Genomic DNA, 19,781 nt, shown 5'->3' with positions numbered 1-19,781 from the left:
ATCTGAAAATAAATAGGAAGATGATGTATTTTTGTGTGTTTTCCTGTATTTAACTCTGCCTTCCCCTTATGTTGACAGAGTCTGGCTTACAGTTTAGAAGCCACAATAACTTCAAGAACAGCAAAAGCTGCAAATTAAATTACCATAAATCAGGTGCCCACATCAAATACAGTCAGTGGGACCTGGCTGATTTACATCCAAGTTGTGTTTCAGGATACCAGCTCTTTCAAGGTACTCTCGCAAACTCGTATTACCACCTGGGGTACTTTGGAGGAGTACAACCCACATAGGAGGTCAGGAGCAAAATAGTGCTTGTTTTCCAGATGCAGAACTGGAAATCCAGCAGCACGATCGCTGCTTTGGGAGGGGAGTCCCCGCTCTGCCATTTGCATGGTTGAAAAAGGGATGTATTGAGAGAATGAGGAAATACCTGCTAAATTCTGTCCTGTACCATGAACCTGCAATATGTTGGATACCAATAAGTATGAAATCCCACAGAAGAAGACATAACCAACGCCAAGCCAAAAGCTGTGAAAATGTGACCCTCTGAAAAGTCAAGCTAGGATTTCTTTTTTAGCAGCAGTCAGTTTGCAGTTTGGTATAAATGTTATCCCTTGAACATCCCTTGTTTTGTACCATTGGGATCGCATTTGAAAAGGCGCAGCATGCTCTCATGTTTTCCTTTCCTTTAAAAACCTTTAGGATTGAACCACAAATGGTATTTTCACAGGAAATCCAGCTCCTCTGCCTGAGAGACCGCATAGATGGGCGGTAATATAACGTTCCTTCCCAGGTCTGACGGAAACGCGTCTGCATTCATAAATTTAAACATATGGCTCCACTGCAAAGTAGGTCAGAGCTCATCTGTCAAAGAAGGATTTGTCAGAGATACGGGGAATTGCATTTTCTCCCTCCTGTCTTATTTGTGCAGCGGCAAAATAAGAGCATCCATTCCCTCTGTAGGTACTGGGAGGTGGTGGCTGTCCTCTGAGGGTGTAAATATTCCCCTTCAGTGGAATTAAAGTGTGACCGGTCCCTCGTCAGTGTGTCCCGTACAGCTCCCTTTTAGGTGAAGCTTCTCAGATTGGTCTGTGATGCCACACCAGCCCACACGAGTCCAACCCAGCACGCAGACCTGCTGCCCTAAGCCTTGGCAGGCCAACGGGAAGGAGAGAACACGGGAGAAAATCTGTATATCAGCTGGTGCTGTGGCCGCTGCTGGGTGTTTGCAAATGCGCTGCGGGCAAAGCTATCGCCCTGCGGTTTAGGTGCCATCAGGTATGACCACGGCCAACTCTGCATTGACCGACTCTGGGACTCCTCTCTCTTTAACCTGAGCATTGTTCCAGCCTGGGGAAAAAAGGCTTTCCAAAAATGTTTATAAGTACAGAAAATGACAAGAGAACAGTTTCTTGAAACAACATCTACTGGAAAGTCTCTCTGACAGCCTGCTCTGGAGGGCAAAACCCCCTGGCCTGGGTGTAACCTCTGCAGCTCATCGATGTGGTCCCCGGCACCTGGTCAGCAGTGCGGCATCAGCCTGGCCACATCCAGCCCAGCCAGCACGTGCCCTTCCTCGTGCTGTCAGCAGAGCCCCCCCTCTCTCCGAGGCGCAGCCCTTGGCACCGGCGTGGGGTCCCCTGCCCAGAAAGCTGCAGCAGGAGCGTTTCAGGCTGTGTCATGGGATGTCTCAGCCCAACTGCATTGCCCACCCCAGGCAACTTCCAGCCGCCGGTCCCACCCTGCACATTTGTACCCATGCCCCGTGCGGGAACAGATCCCAGAAAGCCTTCAGACACCTCCCAGCCTAAGGAAATACCCGAAGCACATGCTCCAGCCTGGCCGTAGCACAGCAGAGCCACTGTTGTCTCCCAGGTCTGCCAAAACCCCCAGTAACTAAAATAATTTCCCTGCAGTCAGCAAAGGACGCTGCGGTTCCCAGCGCTGGCGGCCGGGAGCTGACTCAGGGGTAGGTGAGTGTATCGGGCTGAGCCCCCTGGGACAGGGGGGCTGCTTACGAAATGCGGCAGTGCAACAGCCCAGACACCCACAGAAGTGACCACGCCAGCTGGCAGCCGCTTCCCCTCCGAAAACAGCCGGCCGGGGAAAGGCTAACGTCCATCCACTTCTGGGAAAGCCGGTGTCGTCCCCACAAGGGCGCTCCCAAGATAAGAGTCGTCCAGCTTTGCATCCCTGGGCTGGAGCTGGCACTGAGCTCGGGCAGGGTGGCAGGGGGGTTAACGCTGATTTGGACCCAGAGCAGAGCCTGAGCCCATGGTTTGGCCCCAATTTACTGAAGAGTTGCAGCAAATTGGCAGCAGTGAATCAATCAGTTCCAGTCCCGGCTTTCCAGGGAGGGTTATCCAGGTAACACCGGGGCGATGGGGTGTGAACAAGCCCAGGATCTCAGCAAACAGCTACTGACGGATGGGGGAATGTCAAAAGGCGCAGGGAAAGCATTAGCCGTGAGATGGAAGGGGCTGATAAGGAGTAATAAATCCCCCACCTTTCTCTTTATGATTAAGAGGGATCAAAAAGAAAGTGTGGAGTTGAGCCTGGGTGTAACTCCATCGATCTCGCCCGTACTGCAAATGGGATGGGCTACCAGGCCCCCTTCCAGCACTATCACTCCTCTTAGAGACTTCATCTGCATTTTTTCAGAGGCGGCTGGCATTGCCTCTGTCCTCCCTGCCAGGGCAGAGCCCCGCTGTGCCTGCAGGAAGAGATGGACCCTGCCCTGCTGCTCTCCCAACCTCCGCAGACACGGCTGGCACGGGGCTCCGGGAATTGCTGCATTTGTTTTATTTCCATTTAGCGAAACAATTTGGGAGGGGAACGGCTGACTGCGGAGCAGTGGAAATCTCACCCTCAGCCCTGCCCTGGCTCACTCTCCCCAGCGCAGGAAGGGGCAGGCAGGATGTGAAACGGCCATGAAGCATCGGCAGGCACGTGTGGGTCTCGCTCATGGATGGGAAACAACCATGGAGGGGGCTGTGGTGGAGGACAGAGCGGTGTGGAGAGAGGGAGGGCTGCTGCCTTCCCCCGCCAGTACCAGCCTCTCCTGGAAATTTTTCTTTAAAATAATGTAACATGAGCAGTAAAAAGCAACAGAGGGGACCCGGCATCCTCACTATGGCCAGGAGCAGAGATGTTGCTGCGTCTGTGGGTGCACAGAGGCACCAGGGCATGGGTGGGCACCAGCTCCAGGAGCATGGTGATACCTGGGGATGGACCTCACCTCGGCTTGCACGTCAGCTCACGGACCGCTCAGGACACCAGCAGCTTTCTACAGAAAAGCCAAATTTGTTTGAGCCTTGGAGAGGTTCAGCCCGTTTGGAGCAGGATGAGCTGTGTCTATGGAGCTGGAGTGCAGGGATGCCCTTTTGGGGGCTGTACCCCACAGTGATGGGTCAGAAATCAGAGGAGAAAGAGGTTAGGCCCAAAAACATAAGAAGACGTCTGAGAGATGCCCCTGTGTGCATATGGCCATATATTTGCAGCCCTCAGCTGCTACAAATGATGGCAGTCAATGCTTTCCTACCCAGGGATAAAGGCAAAAGTCACCCCCCTGGTATACATGTATGCATATCCATGTGCACCCATATGCAAGGGAGTCAAAAGGGACAGCAGAGAAACTGGGGAATCAGACAAATGGGCCTTTTTTGCCATGAGGAAGGACAGAGAAGGATGTCTACGAGCACATTGGAGGAGATGTCCTGCACTGTATGTGATTTCCTGGAGGAGGCTGAGCTCTATTTCTGAATGCAAATGACCCAAATTTCTCCACATTAAAACACGAATGAAACTACTCCCATTATTTTCCAACACTTGCTTTCATTCCAAGCAGTGAGCAAGCTACAAAATATCAGCCCTGCCTGTGGAATAAAAAATCCGGAAAAAACACACACACAGAAAACTCAGATTTATTGCCAAGTTTTCAAGCAGGAGAGACGTGACTTGGTGCCTGCAAAGCGCAACATTTACATTTCTTCTGCTGAATCAAATTCAGGCTGGAGTGTGACACTTGGGAGCCCCAGCCCTTGGGGACAGACCCACTGGGGAGCACTGTGCCCTCGTCAGCCCTCGAATGGGGCTCCCCATCCCTGTGCATGGTCCAAGAGCAGCTGCCGTGTGCCTAGAGACGTGACCTGGTGTTGGGTCCAACTCACACAAGGAGTTGATATCCACAGCACCCGGACCCCAGCTCTCATGAAGCCCTGCAGGTAGCTGGTCTTTGGCCTCAAACTGACCAAAAATTGCTATGTTTTGGTTCCTTTCAGCAAACTGAAGTGCTTTTCATTTTGATTCCCCTCCTCCTCAAACCTAAAGGATCCTGACAGCTTGGGCTGTTGTGTCAGCTGACTTTTCTGTCCAAAAATAATAATATTTTTAATGCGAAATCCTCGGTCTGCTCTGTTTTTAACTCTCCCCAGAGCCCCGTAACTCTGTGTGTGCGGGGATGCCTTTGTGTCCTCTGGCACGCTTTTGCACATGGAAAGAAGAAAGAGCTTTTCCCTACCTGAACGCTCGCTCCCGTTATTGAACCTCTTTGAAGTCGAGCAATAAAAAGCCCCTATATCCAGGCGCAGAGCTCCCTGCCAGCCCTTTAAAGTCTCAAATGCAAATTTCACCACAACCGTACCAAAAATGTGGAAGGCCACTCCAGACTATTGCATTGCTCTCACGAGTGAGTGGTTCTTCAAATAAATACCTACGGATCAGAGAATGGCCTCGTCCCATCTGCGGGGTATGAGCATCTCCTTGCCAGGGGCTGTGGTACGTCCATGGCCACGTGGCTCTGGGCACCTCGCCAGTGAAAAGGCTGTCGGATGGGAAGAGGAAGACGGATGAACACGAAAAGAATAAAATAAATAAAAATCAGTGCCCTTGCACTGGAATGAATAATTTAACAAGGGAAGCCGGGACAGTTCTTGCAGCAACTGCAGGCATGTGCTTGTGTTTATCTGAAATTCAGCAGCCGTGGTGGGGGAATGCAAGATGTGTATGGGTACAATAAAATACCCAGAGCCACCATGGCTCTCTAACATGGGATACTGCAGCAACTTTTTCACACTGCATCATTTTCCCTCCCAATTAGAGAGAAAATGGAGCAAAAGCTGGGGGCGGGGGGGGGAGGGGAATTATTGTAACCCTGATGGCAGTAGGTGAGAGCAAAGCCTCGTTCCCACAAATAAGTGCAAAGTTAGCACCTACCACTCTGCCCAAATGCACCCTCCCAGTCCCTGCCTCCAAAACTGAGGGCAATGACAGTCCCCGGTCATGTATGTGCTCTTGGCCTGTAGGCCTGTGAAGCAACGTAACAGCTCTTTTCATCTGCTCCGTGGGGATGTGTCTTAGCTGGAGCCCCAAAAAACCTTGAGAAACATTTCTGGATGAGCAGGGAGAAGAAGATGCACAGAGACATCCAGGCACAACGTGTGTGGGAGAGTGATGAGCATGGAAGGAACAAAGCCAGACTGGGGTGTATTTATCCTAAAATGAGGCAAAAAAGAAAACTTTCTAAGTTTTAGTAGGTGGAGGTGCTGAATGGCCGTGCCTGATTTGCAAGATACCCCAAGGCACAACCACACTAGCAACCAGGACAAATGGAGACATGGGAAAAGCAGCTCCCAGGGCTGCTAGAGATCCTCAACCTGACTTCGGGTACGTTATCCTGTTTGTCCCTTTTTGTTCCTCAGACATGGTCTAGCTCCTTTTTCCCCTGCCTTCTTTACCCTGCTGCTTCTTTACCTCTTGTATTACAGAAGCTGCCACATTCATGTACCAGTCCCGCTCTTAAATGTGGCGAGTGTGAGAGGCTGAAACGGAAGGGTTAATGTCTCAAACACTCGGTGGAAAAGCATGTCGACCTGTTAACGAGATAAGGAGAGTTAAAGGAGGGGATCTTGCAGAGGCAGGGTGGCACTTTTCTGGGGCGATTTTCTTATCTCGGGTCACTACCTAAAGAATAAGTTTGAGACAGCTTTACACATGCGTTTCTGACAGAGGGGAGGGGGGATCGAAATCACTAGGAGCCCCCCCCAACCCCTTTCTAGAAGGTACCAGAACAACAGGCTGCGCATGCGAGATAATTAACATACGGAGCGAGACTGGAGGCGGGGACTGGGTTATAAATAGCACCAAGCCGAGGAGCCGCATGTGCACCCACCATCCGACGGAACCGGACCAGAGATGTCGCTGGAACCCACGGTGGTGATCCAGATCCTCCCTCTATCCCTCTCTCTCTACCTTTCTTCTTCTCTTTCTCTCTTTCCCTCTCTCTCGTACGTTCTCCTTGATAAGGTTAAAGGTTTATAAAGTTACAGGTTATAAAATGGAAAGTTCCAATAGTTTTGTAAGGTTGTAAAATTGAAGGTTTGAATAGTTTTGTTGTAAGGGTTCAAATAGCTTCTGCCATAAATAAATGTTTAACTGATTGTTTGGTGTCATTTCACCTTAATTTAGCCCAAGGGTATTCCGAATATCAGCCATCCCAGAGAGGGTTGTCCAGGATGGTCCTTTCTGGGACCCAACATTCTAAATTGGCGTCACAGACAGGATACCCTTGTTTGTGCTAAAACGATCGACGGGACCAGGGTCTTTAGTGCGACCCCTTCTCTGAGAAGAGCCATATCCCCGGGAGGAGCAGTCCTCTGATGACTATTAAGGGAACTGTTCCCTGTAATTGTAGGTTTTACTATGGCCTCCCTGGGAGGTTCAACGATAGATTGCACCCCTCTCCTGGAGAGGCTAGAAGGCTGTAATGCCCAACCTTCTCCCCCCAGCATGGCTTGGGCCCACAACAATCGGCAGGCAGTAGCTGATAGGATTGCCATTTTGGCTAAAGAGCGAAATTTGAAATGGGGAAAAAGACAAGCGTTGGTTTGTGCGGTATTGGGGGCTGCCTCAGTAGCTGCTCAACAAAATGAGCGGATAAATCAACAAACCGAAAACGAAATTATTAAGTTGCCGCAAGACTTAGTTAAAGCTTTGCAAGAGCAACTGGCAAATGAAATGCAAAGCTTTTCTGATCGGCTTGCCGCCAAACAAATAACTAATCAGACTACAGACAACTGGCCAGTGGAAATATCTGAGAAGGCTCACAGAAAATAACAATGGAGATTTACTGATCACCTTTCCCCTGGGCCCTTTTCGGACACCTGTTACCTTTTTAGTGGACACGGGAGTGCAGATGTCAGCTCGGCGAGCGGATGAGGCCAACCCATACGGCATAACTGCCGACAGAAAACAAATTTGGGTTACTGATGTGTTTGGAAATTCCAGACCCCAACCAACTACTTGAGTAAAATGTTGGTTGCCTGGGGACGAACCCCGATAGAGGTTTGGATGATACTGGGGATATTGCCAATGAACATCTTGGGACTTGATTTGCTCAGAGGGCGTGCTTGGGTGGACTCGAAGGGAAGAGTGGGTGTTTGCCTTACCGACAGTCTCAGTGCAACTGCTACAATCTGCACCAGAATTTACCTTCCTCTAAGATTGTAAACGTTAAACCCTATCCTCTCCCTCTAGGAGCTAGAGAAGGGATTACCCCAGCGATTTCAGACCTGAAAGAAAAGGGAATAATTATCCCTGTACATTCCCCCTATAATTCTCCCGTTTGGCCTGTCCGCAAGCTGGACGGCAGATGGCGGCTAACAGTTGGTTATCGGTGCCTAAACACCAATACAGGCCCCTTAACCGCTGCAGTGCCGAACATAGCGGAACTGATCAGAACCATCCAGGAACAAGCCCACCCAATTTTGGCAACCATTGATATAAAAGATATGTTCTTTATGGTTCCCCTGCAGGACTTGGATAGAGAGCGTTTTGCTTTCACATGGGAAGGTGTACAACACACATTCACCCGTCTTCCCCAGGGATATTGTCATTCACCAACTATTGCCCACTACGCCTTAGCACGGGAAATTGCCCTAATTACCCCCGGGGAAGGAGTCAAAACCTATGAGTATATTGATGACGTGCTAATCGTCGGTCCTGATGTCTCTGTGGTAGGACGGACTCAAGGAGATATAATTACCTATTTAGGAAATTTAGGACTCCAGACTCCAATGGGAAAAATACAACTCCCATCCCATGAAGTAAAATTTCTAGGCATCTGGTGGAGGGAACAGTGTGCATTCCCTCTGAAACCTTAACCACCCTCAAACAACTGAAAGTGCCTAGTAACAAGAGGGAGCTCCAACATACCTTAGGCCTACTGGAGCACTGGAGAAAACACATTCCAGATTTTTCTATTACAGCTCGACCTTTATACGATCTAACGAGAAAAAGGACCTCTTGGGAGTGGACCCCTGCCCATGAGGAGCCCTTAAAATTACTGATTTTTGAAGCCGGGGTATACGAGGCCCTGGGGCCGATACACCCAACCAGTCCCCTCCAAATTGAATGGGGTTTTGCTACCCATGGACTTTCAATTCATACGTGGCAGCGTGGACCCGAAGGCCCCACTCGCCCCATTGAGTTTTACTCCCGAAGCTTAAAGATGCCGAGAAGTGCTACTCTATCTGGGAAAAGGGCCTCTTTGTAGTCAATTTGGCCTTGTAGGAGGCTGACAAAATTATAAAACAGCAACCAATTATTTTGCGAGGGCCTTTCAGAGTCCTAAAGTTAGTAACCGCTGGCACCCCACCCCCTGCTGGAATAGCACAAAGAGAAACGGTGCGGAAATGATATGCGCAAATAGATCACTATTGTCACACCCACAGGATAGAGGAGGGGACACCTAAGATTATTCCCATACAGGAACGAGCAAATGCTAAACCAGGCGAGAAAGCCCCTTCCTCTCCCATTAAACCCGCCCCCCAATTCAAGCCCAATTTAAAAAACATATGGTTTACTGAGGCATCCTCTAAAAGGGAAGGAAAAGTATGGAAATACGGGGCTGTAGAACTACATGTTGATTCAGGTAACCAAGTTGTAACTGAAGGGGAAGGAAGCGCACAGGCGGGAGAGCTGATAGTGGTGTGGAGTGTGATAAAAAAAGGAAGTGGGAAACAAGGATCCGCTATACATTTATACGGACCCTTATGCTGTGTTTAAAGGATGTACGGAACGGCTCCCCTTTTGGGAACAGAATTGGTGGGAAGTTAACCGTATGCCAGTATGGCAAAAGGATAAATGGGAAGAGATTCTGAACATCGCTAAGCATAAGCCTATCTGGGTAGGATGAGTCACGGCCCATCAGAAGGGAGGTAATCTAGCTCACCTTCTCAATAATCAGGTGGATTCCCTAACCTGTTTAGCTACAATGGCAACAGAAGCTGAAGATGAAAAGTGGGAGCATCTGGTGGAGTGGTTATACGTGAAACGTGGTCATTCAGGGGTTAAAGGCCTTTTCAGAGAAGCCGGTGGCAGAGGCTGGCCCGTAACTCGGGAACTGTGTAACAGGATGATCTCTGCTTGCAGTCAGTGTCACTGGATTAGAGAGGCATCCCTTGCAAGACCCCCCTCTCCACTTACAGGATGGAAAGGGCCTCTGGGAGACTTGGCAAGTAGACTACTTAAGTCCTTTCAAAAAATCAGAGGGAAAACAGTATATTTTGGTCGGGGTAGAAGTTGTCTCCGGTCTTGCTCAAGCCAAAGCAGTGGCACGAGCTACTGGAGAAAATACGGTAAAAGTGTTAAAATGATGGTTCAGTTACTTACCTAAACCTAAATCTATCCAATCTGACAATGGTAGCCGTTTTACTGCCAGGGTGGTCCAAGAATGGGCAAAAGATTAAGGAATTCAATGGACATTTCATACCCCCTACTATCCCCAGCCTAACGGGGTAGTATAAAGAACGAATGGGTTATTAAAACATGCCCTCAAGCTGCACAGCGCTGGGTGGCCCGCATGGCTCCCTGGCGCAGTGGCAAAAGTTAACAACAGGTGGGGAAAGAACGGATGTCCTAAACTCGCTGCTTTCTGTCCTAAACCCCCTTCTTTGCTGCCGGGAAAAAGAAGACAAGGACCCAGAAAAACCCCTTCGCTATCTGGGACAGCCAGTCTTAGTTGATCTGCCAACTATAGGAGAAGTACCCCTCACTCTAAAACCCCCACTGAATCTTTATGCATGGGTAGCTACCGATGCCCATGGGAAAGACCATCGTATTCACACTCGATGGATAATCCCATCTTTCTAATCCTTGCATTTTTGTATATATGCATTACAGGTTATCAGAAGAAACAACGTGGGATCTATGTTAACCCTGAGTATATTAATTGTTGTGTGCATCTTCTGTCTGATTATATTTGTGATTTTTGTGTGTTATAATAGGGAAAGATGTTTTGGGTGGCCGTCCTCCTCACCCTCAATCCCGTTGGTAACATACGAGGGGAGGAATCCCGAAATTTAGCTTGGGAATTGATACAAGGATTTATACGTGTATGGAATTATACTGACCAAGGAATATGTGTAGCCCTTCCTAGGTCAGCTCAAGAGGGAGTTTGGATGGGACTACTTTCCATAAATCTCACCCATTTTCTGCTGGGAATGAAGCCAAGAAACTCATCCCTGATTCTACCACCCATACTAAATGTTATTAACCATGACATACCCAACGTGCAGCAGCATAAAGTTTGGGATGGATGGTTACGGTTTACAAGAAAAGATTTAAAGTGGGCTTCTCCCCCTAATGTCTCCTCCCTAGACAACTTATGGAATGGAACACAGTGTAATATCTCATGGCCTTTAATACGGATAAATATTCCAAGTGGTGGCATCCTGGAGTTACCCATGGGAACCGCTCCTGAGCGTTGTCTAAATTACCCCTGGAACCCTCAGGAAAACCCCACTACAACTAGTAACGAATTTGTGTTTGTCTATAATTTCAGTTGGAACTCAGGGTGGTGCATGCAACTCCCAAATGTCTATAGTTGGATCCTTTACAGGAACAGGACACATTACCAGTGGGCCTGGTCCGTAAAGCAAGTTAGACAAAACCAAACACAAAGGATAGACACACCCCCCGATGCAAAACCAATGCCCCCAGATATTCCCTTGTTTAATTGTACAAAGGTTATCAACTGTACCCATGGCCCTGGGGATCCCCTGGAAACACAGTACCTCCCGGAACTCAGAATTTTAATCAGGGATATGTGCACATGTTGGGGGTATCCCTCTATGGGATTTAAAAACTCTGACCCACGTTGTAACGGGACGACGAAGGGTGAAATTTGTGATGGTATCCTGGAAAATTGTGGAGTACCTCTCACGCACTCTCCTGAGGAAGGAGCACCCGTGGATGAGATCCCTGATGCCATACTCTTGCAACTATCTGATCAATATAACTGTAAAATATGCCCCTCCCTATGGTTTAGCCTGGGGATGTTCTGATGGGAAGATACATACACACTTGAGAATCTTTGAACAAGCAGGGTTAAAGTGTGGAGTTGGAATACCAACCATGTGTCCTGGGAGAATTTTTAATTTTACCTCACCATGTAAAAGAAAACAAAGGGAAACTAAGGAACCCCAAACTCGACCTGAATGGACGATATCTGGGATTCAAATACCTGACTGTTATACTTGGGGGATGAAAGTATCCTTAATGTTAGAGCAAATACATATTTTAAGTAATTGGAATCGGTATGCCTTTGGAAAAATGAATATTCAATTACAACAAGTATCTAAAATGACATTGCAGAATAGGTTAGCTTTAGATATGTTGTTACTAAAAGAACAAGGGGTTTGTGGTATATTGAATCATACTGAAGAAGAATGTTGTATTACAATTCACAATGCCACCACCTCGATTGAAGAAGCTCGCACTAAAATGAAAAAAATCGTCAACCAGACTGGGGAATTATTCTACGCCATGCAGTCGAAGGATTGGTTTGATGGATGGAATCCAAATTCTTGGCTAGCGTCAATCCTGAAATGATTGGGGCTTAAGGATGGGGAAGGTGGCTATGGAACATCAGACTGATACTGTTATGTGGATTTCTATTTTTGATGATTGGCTTAGCAATAGTGCGATGTATGATTAACCGTTCACTCTCTTCAGCTTCCTCTCTCCTTTCACCCTCTGTTCGTTATGCACGGATCACCACCCTAGAAGAAGATGAACTCTACAGGGATGAGATTTGACCGACTGTTTGAGCCATGGGGTGGTGTGAGAGACTGAAATGAAAGGGTTAATGTCTCAAACACTTGCTGGAAAAGAATGTTAGAAGAGGGGATCTTGCAGAGGCAGGGTGGCACTTTTCTGGGGCGATTTTCTTATCTCAGGTCACTACCTAAAGAATAAGTTTGAGACAGCTTTACACATGCATTTCTGACAGAGGGGAGGAGGGATCGAAATCACTAGGAGCCCCCCCCAACCCCTTTCTAGAAGGTACCAGAACAACAGGCTGTGCATGCAAGATAATTAACATACGGAGCGAGACTGGAGGCGGGGACTGGGTTATAAATAGCACCAAGCCGAGGAGCCGCGTGTGCACCCACCATCCGACGGAACCAGACCAGAGATGTCGCTGGAACCCACGGTGGTGATCCAGATCCTCCCTCTATCCCTCTCTCTCTACCTTTCTTCTTCTCTTTCTCTCTTTCCCTCTCTCTCGTACGTTCTCCTTGATAAGGTTAAAGGTTTATAAAGTTACAGGTTATAAAATGGAAAGTTCCAATAGTTTTGTAAGGTTGTAAAATTGAAGGTTTGAATAGTTTTGTTATAAGGGTTCAAATAGCTTCTGCCATAAATAAATGTTTAACCAATTGTTTGGTGTCGTTTCACCTTAATTTAGCCCAAGGGTATTCCGAACATCAGCCATCCCAGAGAGGGTTGTCCAGGATGGTCCTTTCTGGGACCCGACAGCGAGCACTCTGCTCATCCTTGGCAAGCAGCTGAGATGCCCAGGTGAGAAAGAGAGCAGGCAGAAAAGCAGGCTACAGCACCCAGGTCTTCTCCTCTCCTGGACCAGCTCGGTTTATGCGAGTGATGGTCTAGCAGCTGGTCCCAGCCCAGCTACGCGAGAGCGCCTGCCCAGTCCAAACACAGACCTCTGCCCAGCTACAACCAGGAGGCACCTTGGGAAAGTATAAAAACAAGCAGGGAGAATAAACATCCGGATGAGGGCTGAGGAGGGAAACCAAAACACTGAAAGAAGCCAGGAATAATAAGAACCAAAAACAAACAGAAAAGAGCTAACGGGAGCAGCAGATCTAAAAATAAAATGAAAGAACAACAGCAGGGTGGAGGGACTGAGATGTTTCGGGGGACTGGCAAGGCACGTAGGGCTTTCAGGGCTGAGCTTCGCAGTCATGGAGCAGAGCCGGCCTCTCCCCTCGCTGCCTTCTCTCCCAGATGTTGGGGAGGACAGAGAGAGTAGGCTGGGACTCCCAGGAGCTGTTCGGGTGGCAGCAATGATAGCAGCCTGCTGCCCACCCCTGCCACATCTCCCCTGGGGGCAAAAGTGTTTGCTACCCAGGAGCAGGATGCAGACGCTGTTCCAGGAGCAGATGCCCCATCCAAACTCCCTCTCATCTCCCGTCGGAGGTTGCTCATCCCTCCAAGCCACCTGCACACTGGCCCACAGGGCTTAGCAAGCCAGGGACCACATCTGCTCAACCCAGGTCTGGGAGGAGAAGACGTGTCTCCTGTACACCCCATATCAGTGATGTCCTGGCTGGAGCCAAACCCTGGTTAGCCTGGGAACTGTCCTGGGACAGGTCTGCAAATCCTGTCAATCCAGAGCCATTCACTTGCTCCAACATTTATATCCAGAGATGAGACCACTGAAAATCAAATCCCTGAAACATCCTTTCTTGATTCAGGTTCCCTGAAGCACTTCAGCCCCTCAGGCCTACATCATAGGGAATCAATAGGAGAAAAGAAACAATTTCTTTTTTCTTTTTTCCCTGAGGAATTAACTCGGCTCGCAGCAGGAACACGGTACAGGATGGACTCTGCACCTGGCTGGCCCATCTGGGCAGGGAGTGTGGGGTGCACAAACCCTCTGCAGGGAGGCCATTTCAGAGATGGACATGCGGCCATTCAGAGATGGGTTTAAACCTGCCTTCGGGAAGCCACAGCAGGGCTGGGACCTGCCTCCACTTTCTCCAAGCTGACCACGGGGCTCCTCTGCATAAGCACCTTCTATCCAAGGAGGGTCCAAACCCCTCCAGGACAGATGTCCTACATGGGACATCCAGACATTTGCTTTTTCTTTGGGCTTTCCCCCATTTTTCACCTGTTGCTCAGGGCTGGGAACCTACCCCCATCGCCCTTCTCTGCCACCAATGCTCCCCTCACCCTGGCACCGGTGTTGGCTCCTCAAGGTGGCATTTCCATGGTGGGACTCCAGGAGCTGCAGGGAGTCCAGGAGCATGCTGGAATAAGAGAAAACACTTTGGCCACCTCTTGGCCCTTGACTCAGAGCAGTTCCCCTCTCTTGAAAGCAAGATGAGCTGGGTCATCCGAGCTGGGTTGTCGCGCTGCTGCCACCAGACCCACCATGCCAGACCTTCCCTTTCCTGCTCTTGGAAGCCCTCAGGTCTCACCAGGGCTGCAAGTCCATGGCCACCTAATTAAAAACAATGGTGAATTTTAAAGACAGGGAAAAATAAAACAATAAAAATAAAAGAAATCAGTCTGGACAGAGAGCCAAGGAGGCCACGTGCCAGGAAAGCGAGCTGCCTGCCAGTTTGGCACAGAGTGAATGCTTGGCCTGTTGAGATGAGACGCTGGAGCGGGGCATGCTGAAGAGGCACTTACCGTCTTCAGGGGGAAAGGAGAGGTGGGGAAGGGGCCAGGGACGAGGACCAGACAGAGCCCAAATGACGACTGAATCCCAAACATGCACTTGAGCATGAAGGTGGGTGGTGGAGGAGGATCAAGACACGTCCCTGCCAGAGACTTGGCTGGCGTTTGTCAGCATAGCCTCATAAATGACAGTACTGCAGCTGCAGACAGGCTCCCACCAAAACCAGAGCTGGAGATACACAGAGCAAGGGACAGTCCCCACCAAGCGTACCAAGGGCGCTGGGCTGTGGAGCAGCGGGAAAGGGCTCCCAGCGAGCTGGAGAGCACACGGCAATGGGGCAAGGAAGAGAGGGATGCAGCAAAGACCAGCATGTGATGCACCAACCCTAAGAGTCAGAGGTTCAAAGGACAGTGAAGGCCCCAAACCGCTTTGCCCTGTGCAGGAATGAGACACCCAAATCAGCATTGGGTGCTGAAACGGGGTGCAGGGCAGGCAGACGCCCAGGTGCTCCCCGTGCACGCTGCACCCCGGCAGGGCAGCAGCCCGCAGGCTCCTCCCGTGCCGCCCCACGCCAGCGGCAGAGGAGGTGGGGAGGCTGTGCATGACTTTCCCTGCTTCCCACCTCTGGCAGCGTGCACTGGCAGGCAGCACGGGCTGCTTTCCAGGATCCGGTCTCTCCTTGGCCCCTTTCCCCGGCTCCCCAGGACACGGCACAGCAGACAGTAACATGCCCGCCTCTCCGTGGGCTGGTTTCTTATGACCCAACGCAAGGAGCCTGTGAAAGGAGCAACCGTGGCCAAGTTTCCCCTTGTTTTTACTTTCCCCGTTTCATTTTGTCTGGGTCCAAGTGGTGGGTTTCGAATCCAGCCTTTCCCTTTTGCGGTTCTCCCCCGCCGGTCCCAGCAGCGCTGTGAGAAAACGTTAAGTCAGAGGCAGACGGCACCTCCCTGGCTCCAAAAGCTGTGCCCAGCAGGATCCCAGCTGGATGCTGGGATCGGCTCGCGGAGGACTGATGGAAATGCGCTGCTACTTCACGTCTCCGCTGGGGAAAAAGAAAATTGGGTTGTTCAACGTGCGAGCCTGAGCTTTCAAAGATGGGGGTTTTCCTCCCAGAAGTCCCCCGTTTCTGTCCACACATTTCTGGACGTGCAGCCACACCAACTCTGGGCCTGCTGAGCTTTTCCAACAGGTTTCTCCTAAAAACCTTGGCAGGCTCCTCCACCGGCCCCTGTGCGCCCCAATCCCCCGGTCATACACTGCTGTAGCTGCACCCTTCACCCTGCAACCTGCTCAGGATCAGGCCCTTTGCAGCCCTCCTTCGCAAAAGCGGGTTGCCCATGAGTAGTTAATGCATTTCATACGCTAACCTGCATGGGTAGAAGATTAAAAGGCAAACGGGGGCTCACTGCTTTCTCCGGAGGCCTCCCGGCTGCATCCAGATCTGCTGGGGCTGCGTCGCCTCCCCTCCTCTCCTCTGGGCATTGCCTGCCCAGCTGCACAGCATCCCAGCGAGCCGACAGGATGAGTGACGGGTAAACAGAGCTTTTCCATGGAAACATTTGTTCAACAAAGAATTGCAAATTTTCACGGCGAGTATCTGGTTTCCTCCAAACTTTTTTGTTGTTGTTTCTGAAAGCTGCCCGGCCGGTCTGGATCTGGCTTTCGTGAGCATTTTTTTCCCTAACGCTTAATTTTCAGCAGCTAGGATCTCCCTGCTCTTTTTTTTTTTTTTTACCTCTTCTTTAGGTTTCGATCCTTTTTTCAACATAGATGGAGGCAATGGCATCTCCCTTGGGCTTTTCTGCAGGGCACAAACTCTCCTCCTCACTGAGAGGTTAATGATAATGATGGCTGACCCAGGAAGGGACATTTGGCTTTTCAGGCTGAGAAGAGCTTGAATCAGAGAGGTGGGACTGGGCAACCTGCTCTGGGCCACACCAGCACACGGACATGGCGGAAAATCCAGGTTTTTCACAGAGCCAGCGAGGAGCAGCGATAATTTGGGGTAACACTGGCTAAAGCTCCTAAAGGACACACTTAAGCACAGAAGGAAGCAAGAGATCACGTCCGACTGTCCAGAAGGAGATAAGAGACGATGCCTGCAGGGTGCTTGGGTCCACCTGGAGTGCTGTGACAGTGCGGGGACATCCCCATGCCCAAGGAGCCCAGCCCAGCCCCGTGGGCGCATCTCACTCCATCCCTTCGACCCAACGCTGCCTTTCTCCCGCTGGCTTTTTCTTCCTTAACTTGATTTTTCCGAGCAATTCTGCGCCGATCCTTAGGACGGGAGGGGGGGCGTAGGCAGAGACACGGGTTTCTCCCTGGCATGTTCCCCCCCGGCATGTGCCCAAGGCCGCGATGCCCGAGGAGCCAGCGGGGTCCCCAGCACAAGGCGGCGGTGACAGCAGGTGGCACTGCAGCCCCAGAAACGTGCCGGGAGCTGCTGTCCTGCACACTCACTCCCACTCCCACTCCCACTCCCAGATCAGGGCTCAGGCAGAGCAGCCCCCCTGCATCCCCCGCGGGGCACCCACCAACCCTCGGATTTCATGCGCCGTGAAGCAGAAGAGCTTGGGATATTATTCCTAACCCACGCCAGAGCAGGACTTTCGGGGGAAATCGTGCGCTCGGTGAGCACAGGGATAAAACCTGGAGCAGAGAAGCCCCCTCCTCGCTCCAGGGGCAATGGGACTTGCTGCTCGCTTTTTGGGGTGCGAGAGGCTGGACGTGCCTGTTGCTTGCAAACAGGGAAAGCAGGAGGAGGCAAGCAGTCCAAGAAATCAAGGTAGCCCAGACAAAGTGGCTACCATCAGCTGCCGCAAACAAGGGGGATTTAGGGAAGGAACCCGAGTTGCTGTAAAACTGTGAATGTGAACACAGAATTTAAAAAAACACAACATCCTTCCATGAACTACACTGATTTATGCCGGTAAATTTATACCAGTCTCTCCAGTTGTTCCTGCTAAGAATATAACCAGGGATGCACCATAGCCTCTGTTCCCATCCTGTAACCACTCTGCAAGTTCAGGCTTTATTTTTAGCCTGGCTTCCTCGGGGCTCTGTCTGATCTGATTTCTCCGGAGAGAAGATTTTTTCTGCTAAATGCCACCCTCCTGCTAGAAACTCCCATTCTCCCCAGCACTGCTGAAGGGGTTGACCTTTTCAAGCAAATTTGAAAGATAATCGAGTCAAATTTGGAAAAAACTGATGGCCAAATAGAGAAGAGAGAGACCTAAAAGACCATCCCAGGGTGAGACAGACAAGCGGGACTCAGACATCAGAGTAGCTGGTTGGTGGCCCAGGGGAAGTCAGGATTGCTGCAGGAGGAAGGAAAAAAGGATATTTTCCTTCGTTCTTTCTTTGATTTGGCCGGTGTATTATTGCCAAGCTCTTTGTGACTTGCTTTCAAGCAGTTTGCTGTGAGTGTTCAGTCAAAAATATGAGCGGTGTTGGTTAGTGGTGTTTGGTCCCGTGATGTTGTTTCTGGCCAGCAGTTGGTTGAGCTCATGTCTTGTAATTAGTGGGTGGGCTTGAGGAGACCACTGCGGCTTCCGATCTCTCGGGGAAAGGGAGAAAATAAGCAGGATTAAGGAATTTTAGAAAATTATAGGCAGTTTCATTTCACATAAGCTTTGCCAGGAACACCAAGCCCTGGAGAAGGATGGCCACTGCGGGATGCATTGCCCATGGGCAGGACTGAAGGACTTTGTTTCTCGTCATAGTCATCCAAATACCTCTGTGTGTGCGTGTGTGTGTGTGTCTGTGTGTAACTGTGTGCGCACGCACAAATAGAGCATTGCCTGCCCAGCAGTCCATGGGCCAGCGGTGGCTGTGGGAACACGGTAGCCCTGCAAGATCAAAGGGATATATTCTGTCTGCAAACACAGTTTTACACAGATTTCTTTTTTATAGCAGGATTGCTATAACTGGAGGGACCTGAGGGATGTGGAGGGATGTTAGAGCAGGGGGAGCACTGGCTCTCGTTCATTTTTACCCAAGCCGATCTGTTGAGGTGACAACGCCACGTGTCCAGACCAGGCCACCCGGGCCGTTGGACCCCACTTGAGCTAATTCTCTTCTGGCTCACGTGGTTTTTCCTGCAGCAGAGAGAGACAGAAAACCAGCCACAAATTCCCCAGGAAAATGCCAATTGTGAAGCTGCAACAACTGAGCAAGAGCCACAGGAGCAGATATAGCACTTGAAACTGCTTTTCACTAGGGTCTCTATTTGTCCCTGGTTGAGGGACCTGGCAGGGGGTTGGGACCCCAGCTCCCCAGCCTGTCTCATCTAGTACCCCAGTGGACATTTCCGCTATACATATTCGCTCAGCAGCATTTAAAACTCTCGAACAGTCGGTACTTGGTGCTAAATGCACCAAATAAAAGCAAATGCTGTTTCAGGTGGGCATTTATGCTCCTGCTTCTGCTGCAGGGTGCAGGATCTGACCATCCTATCCCAATCTCAATGGAAGGAGGCTCCACCTCCAGCATCACCAAGCAATCCCCTGCTGCTATTTTTCCCAAATAACAACTTTTTCTGAACCAGATTTGATAACAAGTTTTGTCTTGAGAGAAGGACTGATCTGACATTCAGAGCAGAAGGGATCTGATCAGCCAGGCGCTGAGGCACGTGCCCAAAAACACAGCTTTTTGAACTACAATAGACACAAAAACACAATGTCTGCTTTATAACTGTAAACACGGATCTAATCCTGCACATCTTGCTCATGGGAATGGCTTATCAGGCGAGTTGTTCTACAGAGTGGCTCTATCAAGTGCATTTATCTCTAGATATACATGTATACATATATGATATGTTTATGTATTCTGTCTCCCATTCAGTGTAGATATTAATCATATGCTGTTCCACCCAAACAATGTTAAAAGTGGCCTATGTCTCGCTGGCGATTACTGCTTCCACCATCACTCATGTGACTCCTGTTTGCAGGCTTATTGCGCCAGAGCTGCCGATTGCAAGTCCCTGGGCCCTAAAAGAAGGAGTTTTCACCAAAAAACAATCAGCTTTGGGCAAAAGCCCATTGCTTTTCCACGGCAAGGCTTCAGGCAGCAATCA

Source organism: Gymnogyps californianus, chromosome 5 (assembly GCF_018139145.2).
Source record: "Gymnogyps californianus isolate 813 chromosome 5, ASM1813914v2, whole genome shotgun sequence".
Classification (NCBI taxonomy): domain Eukaryota; kingdom Metazoa; phylum Chordata; class Aves; order Accipitriformes; family Cathartidae; genus Gymnogyps; species Gymnogyps californianus.
Note: the sequence above shows the minus strand (reverse complement) of the source record.